The following is an 8,764-nucleotide window of genomic DNA, read 5'->3' as shown; positions in this document are numbered from 1 at the left end:
AAAGAAGCCAGTCACAAAAGAGTACGTATTGTACAGTTTCATTTGTACTGTGTCCAAAATAAGCAAATCTATCGAGACAGAGAGTAGATTGGTGGCTGCCTAGGGCTTGTGCAATTAGGGGGAGATGGGGAGTGACTGATACCGGTACAGGGTTTCTTTCCGATGTGATAAAAATGTTCTCAAGTTGATTGTGGTGATATTTGTGAATGTCTGTGAATATACTAAAAGCCATTGAATTGTATACTCCAAATGAGTGAAGTTATATGGTATGTGAATTATATATCAAAACTTTTTTTAAAATTCAGTTAAAAGGAAGATTAAATAGGTGAGGAAATGAAGGAAACATTGGTCATGAGTTGACAACTGGTAAAGTCGTTGGTATATAATGAACCCCACATTCCCCTTTGTCTCTGGTTTTATATACATTAGAAAAATCTCCATGATAAAAACCTAAATGAGTTTCTATTAATGAAAGGAAGAAGGAGAGAATATTATTGGAGAGTGTTAGCCAGATGTCACAATAACCGTACTTTTCAATACAAATAAGTTTTTCTTCTTCAAGTAATCACCTCAGCAAGCCATGTACTGATCACAGGACTGCTTCCACTGGTCAGCTTTTTTGGAACTCCTCTGAGTTTTTTTCTAGGCTTATATGCATCTCCTTAATTTCTCCAAATGTGGGGAATCTATCTTTTAAGAGTGAATTTGATTTTTAAATATGTTTACTCCTTGAAAACATTTAAAGCAGTTATTCTACAGAATGAGATCAAGTAAGAAAGTGCTACTATATGAAAGATTAAAATGTTTCATCTAAAACATACTCACAGATGAGTAATTTAACTCCTACTTTTCAATTTTCTCATCTATAAAATGGGAGCAATAAGACTCATCTCACAGAGCTTAAGTGAAATAAAATAATATTTAGCCATAATTACATTATGATATATCATTGATAAATTATTTAAATTACTAGTTCACATCCGGCTGTATTTGACCACAAGACTTTTTCCCTAATGCGTTTCAATATAAAGATAATCTTTCATGTCTAAAATCTTACTTCCCTGTTGTATTAGGAAACTCTGTATTTCTCATCCTGTAGGAAATTATGGAAAATAATTTTTTAAGCTCTTGCAAGGGTTGTCCATTAACCTTTATAAAGTACAGACTATAATGAGTTGGAGGAAGAGAAGATAAATTCATATATTTAATGAAAACCAAATCTGCGTGAATCAACTGATAAAATTAGTATTTATTGCTTGGCTGGGTTGAAGCACAATTTAGAAAAAGTTTACTTCCATATGGTTGTACGAAACATCTCAAGATGGGGCTCCTTTCCTTCCAGTTCCATGTGTTTTTACTTTGTTCATCAGTCCACACACTCACACCTGAGTCTGTTGCTCTTATTCTATCACCTGGAGCCTCATCCAGGCCGTCCTTCCCTTGGGTCCTCCTGCTGCCCTGTTGTTACTTCTCCGGGCATGAGAAAGCCGTGGTGTGTGAGTGTGCAGGCAAGCCAGGAGAGTTAGTGTGTGTGTGCTTTACCTACAAGGGGGCTGAAATTATGGGCTGTCTGGTTCATTACCTACTGAAGATTCAGGGGGTATATTCTAATTTAAGATGTCCCAATCATAAATCATGAAAAGAGATAACCAGATATCATGTTACTCCTGATGGAAGTACATATATATTTGAAGGAGTCAGACTAAATAATTTAACCTGAACCTGATTATGCCTATAGATACAGAACTATTAGTTTACAGAAAATAAAGGAAGCCAAAGAATACTAAGAGCAGCAATCGGCAATCTCCAGACTGGGGGAAATTCTATAGGACAAATGACATGTTTCTCTCTCTCTTTTTTTTTTTTGCGGTATGCGGGCCTCTCACCACTGTGGCCTCTCCTGTCGCGAAGCACAGGCTCCGGACGCGCAGGCTCAGCGGCCATGGCTCACGGGCTCAGCCGCTCCGCGGCATGTGGGATCTTCCCGGACCGGGGCACGAACCCGTGTACCCTGCATTGGCAGGCGGACTCTCAACCACTTGCGCCACCAGGGAAGCCCTCTTTTTTTTAAGTAGGGGTGGTAGGACAGGAGAGCCATAGGTTAAAGAGGCTTAAGAGACATAGAGATGAAGCACGATGTGATTATATGAACTTGGATTAAATCCTGGTTTGAACAAAACTCTAAAATGATTGAGACAATCAAGAAAATTTAAGCACTGACTGAATAATCAATACAGATAAATTACTAACTTTGGGTGTGATCATTGTATTTTTAAGATGGGTCCTTGGGACTTCCCTGGTGGTTCAGTGGTTAAGAATCCACCTGCCAATGCAAGGGACACGGGTTTGATCCCTGGTCCCAGAAGGTCCCACATGCTGTGAGGCAACTAAGCCCATGCGCCACAACTAACTGAGCCTGCACTCTAGAGCCCGCATGCCACAACTACTGAGTCTGTGTGCCACAACTACTGAAGCCCACGCGCCTAGGCCCTGCGAGCCACAAGAGAAGCCACCACAACCAGAAGCCGGCGCACCGCAGCGAAGAGCAGCCCCTGCTCGCCACAACTAGAGAAAGCCCGTGTGCAACAACGAAGACCCAACGCAGTCAAAAATAAATAAATAAAAATAAATAAATCTATTAAAACAATTATTAAAAAAAATTTTTAATATAAAAAAAAGAAGAGTCCTTATCTTTTAGAGGTATATATTGGATATTTAGGAGAAAACAGCATGTCTTTGATTTTAAAACAAACCTGTGGGATGAAGGAGGAAGGGGTGGAGAGAGGTATTTATGAAACAAGAGTGTCATGTATTAATAGTTACTGAAGCCAGGATGACAGGGGAACAGGTTTCCTTACATAACAGTAAAAGGAATAGACTGTTTTCAAATACCCATAACCTCTTTGCTAACTATGAACCATTAATCAGAGAACTCTGCACTAATTAGCCAATTTTGCTAGAATAATACTTTTATTAAGCTTATCTAAGTAAGGTAAAACAGTTGAGCCAATAGTAATTACACTAGTCCTTGCATAAGGCTTAAGAAAAAATAAACGGGGGTGGGAGAGAGTAGGAGTGGGAGGTTGGGATTACCAGATGCAAACTGGTATATATGGAATGGATGAACAACGAGGTCCTACTGTATAGCACAGGGAACTCTATTCAATATCCTATGATAAACCATGATGGAAAAGAATATGAAAAAGAATGTATGTATGTGTACTGAGTCACTTTGCTGTACAGCAGTAATTAACACAACGCTGTAATTCAACTATACTTCAAAAAAATAAATTAAAAAAAAAGAGTGTAAACGTTTTACAATATGATCACTTTCTGACAGATATGAGGGAGGTAAGATGAGAGGGTGCGTGGTCCCCACTGCCCACTGACCGGAAACTCCCTTGAGTTTTGCCTGTTGTGGAGTCACCTGACTTTGAAAAATTCAAGACCCAAGATTTTAAAAAGATTCTTTGGAGACTGAGTTCCTAAAAGATTTAGGTGGATTTTTGGAAGGAATATTGGCAGGTGACAAGAGGACATTTGCATAGCAGAACTGCAAGAAATGGGAGCTGGACAAGAAACTATGGATACAAAGCAAAAGACTGATCTAGTGCACGTACATGTTGGGGGTGTCTATGTATGAAGGAAGCTGCCTAAACCAAAGAAGATACAGACGAAACACTGGAGGAAGCATTTATAGCCTCAAAAATAGGAGTTAATATCCTTAATAATATAAAAAGTTTCACAAATCAGGAAGGAAAGGGTGACTGTGGTGGACCCAGTGGACTAGCCCTTAGAATTCCCTCCAACCTCCTTCTGTGGACCTTCCTGTAACTACAGAAGCCAGAAAGGGAAAAGTCATTCTACAAATCAACTATTGTTATGTAACAAACCACCCCAATACTTAGTGGCTTAAAGTAGCAACCATCTATCATAATTATAAAAATCTTTTTTTAAATTAATTTATTTATTTTTGGCTGCGTTGGGTCTTGGTTGCTGCATGCAGGCTTTCTCTAGTTGCGGTGAACGGGGGCTACTCTTCATTGTGGTGCACGGACTTCTCATTGCGGTGGCCTCTCTTGTTGCGAAGCACAGGCTCTAGGCGTGTGGACTTCAGTAGTTGTGGCATGTGGGCTCAGTAGTTGTGGCACGTGGGCTCAGTAGTTGTGGCACGTGGGCTTAGTTGCTCCGTGGCATGTGGGATCTTCCCGGACCAGGGATCAAACCCATGTCCCCTGCACTGGCAGGCAGATTCTTAACCACTGTGCCACCAGAGAAGTCCCTAAAAATCTTTTTTTCTGATTGTAAAAATATTTTAGACCAGCATCATATATTTGGTCAAGTGTTAAATATCTCTGACTGTATGCATCTCAAAGCTCTAAACTTGCTTCTCAGGACCAACCACCTGCTGTCTTCAAAAAATAAACTGCTACAAAAAAACAAAAATTGCAGCTGGAAACATAGCTTAAGAGATTTAAGCAATTGCGATGAATGTACCATATTTGGATCTTATGGCAAATAAAATATTTTTAAATGAGACAATTGTGGAAATTTAAATGCTGGCTCGATATTTGGTTAGCAACTGCTCATCTTTTTAAGGTTAGATAAGGGTTTTGTGGTTATGCTTTAACAACGGTTATCTTTTCCACATTAAAACACACACAACTCCCACTAAGACACTAAACAGATATTTCACCATGAGTATGCAGGGAGAAAGAAGTGATGTACCTGAAAAAGAAGAAATGATAAAAACTTTTCCCAGGAAGGAAACTATATATTTAGCTGGAATTTATGCCAAGTAAGTTGGATGATCAAAAAGATGATAGAATGTCCTTGAATAAGGATCAGTGAGAACTAAATCCTCAGACTGACAAAAGTTCCAGAGAACTGGGTGGGGTAGCATGTTTTGAGCACCTACTATGTGTAATATAAAAAAAAAAAATGAGTCGTCATCTTGTAAATTCATGAGTTTAGCCACCTTTCCATCTTTTCCTTAGCATCAATACACACTACAGGTTTTACCTGAGCACTTTCCAGAGCGGCCTCATGTACAAATCGGCAAATTTCCCCTTCTTTTTTCTGGTTGTAACTTTTTGTTGATTCAGTGTTGAACTCACAGCCTAACAGCACTAAAACTTGAAGGTAGCAGAATATGCCACTCCAAAATATGTCTGTAGGGGTTCAGAACATGCCATCCCAAACTATGCCGTATGGGTATATTGACTATTTGGAGCTGTAGGCGCTGTAAACAGCAAACGTGGGAACAGGCTTTCTGTGAATGCCCCTTATCCAGACAGACCCTCCAAAAATGTCATCAATCTCCTCCCCAGGAGTATCGTCAGCTGGGAAGATTGACTCTTACCACAGGAGAAGAGAATGGAAGTGGACACCACACCCAGAGAAACACTGTCACCAACTATCATGCCTCCCATCTCGTCTCCTAAGGGCCCCTTCATCTTTCCTAAAACCATTTACTCTGCGCCTAAGGGCCCCTTCATCTTTCCTAAAACCATTTACTCTGTGCCTAAGGGCCCCTTCATCTTTCCTAAAAACCATTTACTCTGCCCTAAGAGGCCTATATCCATCTCCCCTTTCCTTATAAGATGGTATTTAATTCTGAATTCTTACTCATTTTTCCCTACGTATCTCCCATGTATACATGAGGTACACATGTTAATAAACTTCTGTCCGTCCTTCTCCTATGGATCTTTTATTACAAGGGTATCAGCTAAGAACTCAGAAGAGTGGAGGGGAAATTATTGTTCCTCCCTGACAGACTCATGCCTGAACAAAGCTTTTCTAATACAGGTATTTTCTGGGAATTCCCTGGTGGTCTAGTGGTTAGGACTCCATGCTTTCACTGCAGTGGGCCGGGGTTCGATCCCTGGTCAGGGAACTAAAATCCCCGCATGCTGTGCACTTCAGCAAAAAAAAAAAAAAATGTTTAACAGAAGTATTTTCTCCATAAGACGCATCAAAGCCTCTTGTACTTAGGGGACACTAGACAGCACTTCAGCTCTGTGCTTGGGCCATTTCAAAGAGCAAAATCAACAACAAAAAGGCAAAAAATATGGCACTAACTAAACCACAATAAGGACACTTATTTAAAGGGCGGGAGAAGAAACAAGAAGGCAGAATGTCCTGTTTTCTGACCTCAGCTGGGAACCTGAGTGTTGGCCGACTCGTATTTTGACCACTCTGCGCATGTCTGCAGGTGACTGTGACAGCACCTTGAGGATGGATTGGACAAATTCACAGATAGAAATCCACGAATAGTAAGGACCAACTATACAGGCAATTCTTGATCACGATGACTTTTGTTTTAAGGCTTTCTTCTTTTTTTTTTTTCTTAATTGAAGTGTAGTTGATTTACAATGTTGTATTAGTTTCAGGTGTATAGCAAAGCGATTCAGTTATACATACATATACATTTATATTTTTCAGATTCTTTTCCCTTACAGGTTATTACAAAATATCGAGTATAGTTCCCTGTGCTATACAGCAAGTCCTTGTTGTTTATCTATTTTACATATAGTAGTGTGTATATGTTAATCCCAAACCCCTAATTTATCCCTTCCCCTTTGCTCTTTGGTAACCATAAATTTGTTGTCTATGAAGATGACTTTTTTAAGATGATCTCTTCAAATTTTTTAGAGTTATCATTGATGAGAAACTTTATTTGCTCAAGTAGGTAGTAATAAACAGGAGACTTTTTCCCCCATTTCCAAAAATTGTCTGTTCTCACCGTTAACCAGATTTCCCAACATTCGATCTCTTTAACTCATAGCTCAAGGGAACAATCTATCCTTTAAATCGAGTAGCTTTTGTTTTTATTCAGAGATTAATGTTTTCTTATGGTATTGCAAATAGATTTTAAATTCCATCAGATTTTTCCATTTCAAATCATCTCCCTCAAAACGAAAGAGAATGTGAGCCATAAATGTAAGCACATGTAACTTAATTTTGTAGTAGCCACATTAAAATTTTTTTTTAAATGGATGAAATTAGTGTTAACATTTTATTTAACACAACACAATCAAAATATCATCACTGCAACATGTAATGAGTATGAAAATTGGTAAGATAATTTATAATTTTGTGTACTAAGTCTTTGAAATTTTAACATTTATGGCTCATCTCAATTTAGACTAGTTCGATTTCAAGTGTTTGATAACCACGTTGTGGTTGGTTACTACCATACTAGACAGCATAGTTTTATTTCAAAATAATGATGCAGTCTTTCCTCAAGCATGTGCAGATATCACAGTACTCACTGTATAATTCTTCAGGATTCAATTTATAAGATTGACTAGGGATTGCTAGTATACAATTTTAAACTCGTTTTCAAAAGTTGAATTTTTGCTTTAAATGCACAAACTTTAAAAATATACATACACAGGAACTTCTCTGGTGGTCCAGTGGTTAAGACTCCATGCTCCAATGCAGGGGGCATGGGTTAGATCCCTGGTCAGGGAACTAGATCCTGCATGCCTCAACTAAAAAGATCCCCCATGCCGCAACAAAGATCTTGCACGCCGCAACGAAGATCCCGTGTGCTGCAACGAAAACCCGGCACAGCCAAATAAATAATATTTTTAATTAAAAAAAATAAAATATACATACACACAAACACACACTGTAAACCAAAATCTCAGAAACAAAGACCTGATTGAAATAAAGAGGCATTAATTTGGGGTTTGTTAGGACTGCTGCCAGGAGACACAGATTCAAGAAGTACTTGAACTGTGGGCCACTGGACTACAAAATAGAAGCTTATAAAGGCAAAAAAAGTAAGGCCCCAGTTACATAAGTCGTTTGTCAAGGATTCTGATTGGAGCTGGAAAAAAAAAATAAAGGTGCTTGTTAAACAAGGATTGGTTGGGGTCTGATATAGTTACAAAGTTGCGAGGCGAAACCTTGAGACCACAAGGTTGCAGCTAGCAGATGTATCCTTGGGTTTGGTACAGTTCAGAAAGTTTCAGTTCTCAGTGGTTCAGGGATGTATCTGAGTCCTGATTCTCAATGGCTGCCCAACCCCATTCTGTGTGCCTGAACTATGATTACTATGACTTCAATCTGTCATCAACACACACACGTATAAAATATATTTTCATATGGTCCATGCAGTATTCTTTAAGTTCAGATGTTCGAATGTTTAAAAAAAAAAAAAAAAAAGGCCAGTGTTGACCTAATCTTTACCTGATGACTGACTTCAGATTATTCTGGGAATAACTGTCAGTCTGGGGAGTCAGATGACTTTCCAGCTCGTAGTAGCCAGCCAAAGACCATCCCATGATGACTGCCTCCTATTCATACCCTTTGTAGTCTTCTCCCACATTAGACCAGAACTGGCCTGTGTGACCAACAGACATAGCAAAGTAATGGTATGTAACTTAAGAAACTAAGTCATAAAAGACAATTTGGCTTCTGTCTTTCTCACTGACCCCTGGATCACTTGCTCTGGAAGAAGCCAGCAGCCACATCTTGAGGATGCCCAAGCAGCCTATGGAAAGGTCCACTTGGCTAAGAACTGAAGCCTCCAACCAAAGGCCATATGAGTCAATCATCTTGGAAGGGATCCTCCAGCTGCAGTCAAGCCTTTAAGGCTGCAGCCCCAGCTGACATCTTTTTTTTTTTGTGGTACGCGGGCCTCTCACTGTTGTGGCCTCTCCCGTTGCGGAGCACAGGCTCCGGACACGCAGGCTCAGCGGCCATGGCTCACGGGCCCAGCCGCTCTGCGGCATGTGGGATCTTCCCGGACCGG

This window comes from Monodon monoceros, unplaced genomic scaffold, assembly GCF_005190385.1.
Source record: "Monodon monoceros isolate NGI ecotype Baffin Bay Population unplaced genomic scaffold, NGI_Narwhal_1 Super_Scaffold_11, whole genome shotgun sequence".
Lineage (NCBI taxonomy): Eukaryota > Metazoa > Chordata > Mammalia > Artiodactyla > Monodontidae > Monodon > Monodon monoceros.
This window is presented reverse-complemented; position numbering follows the sequence as displayed.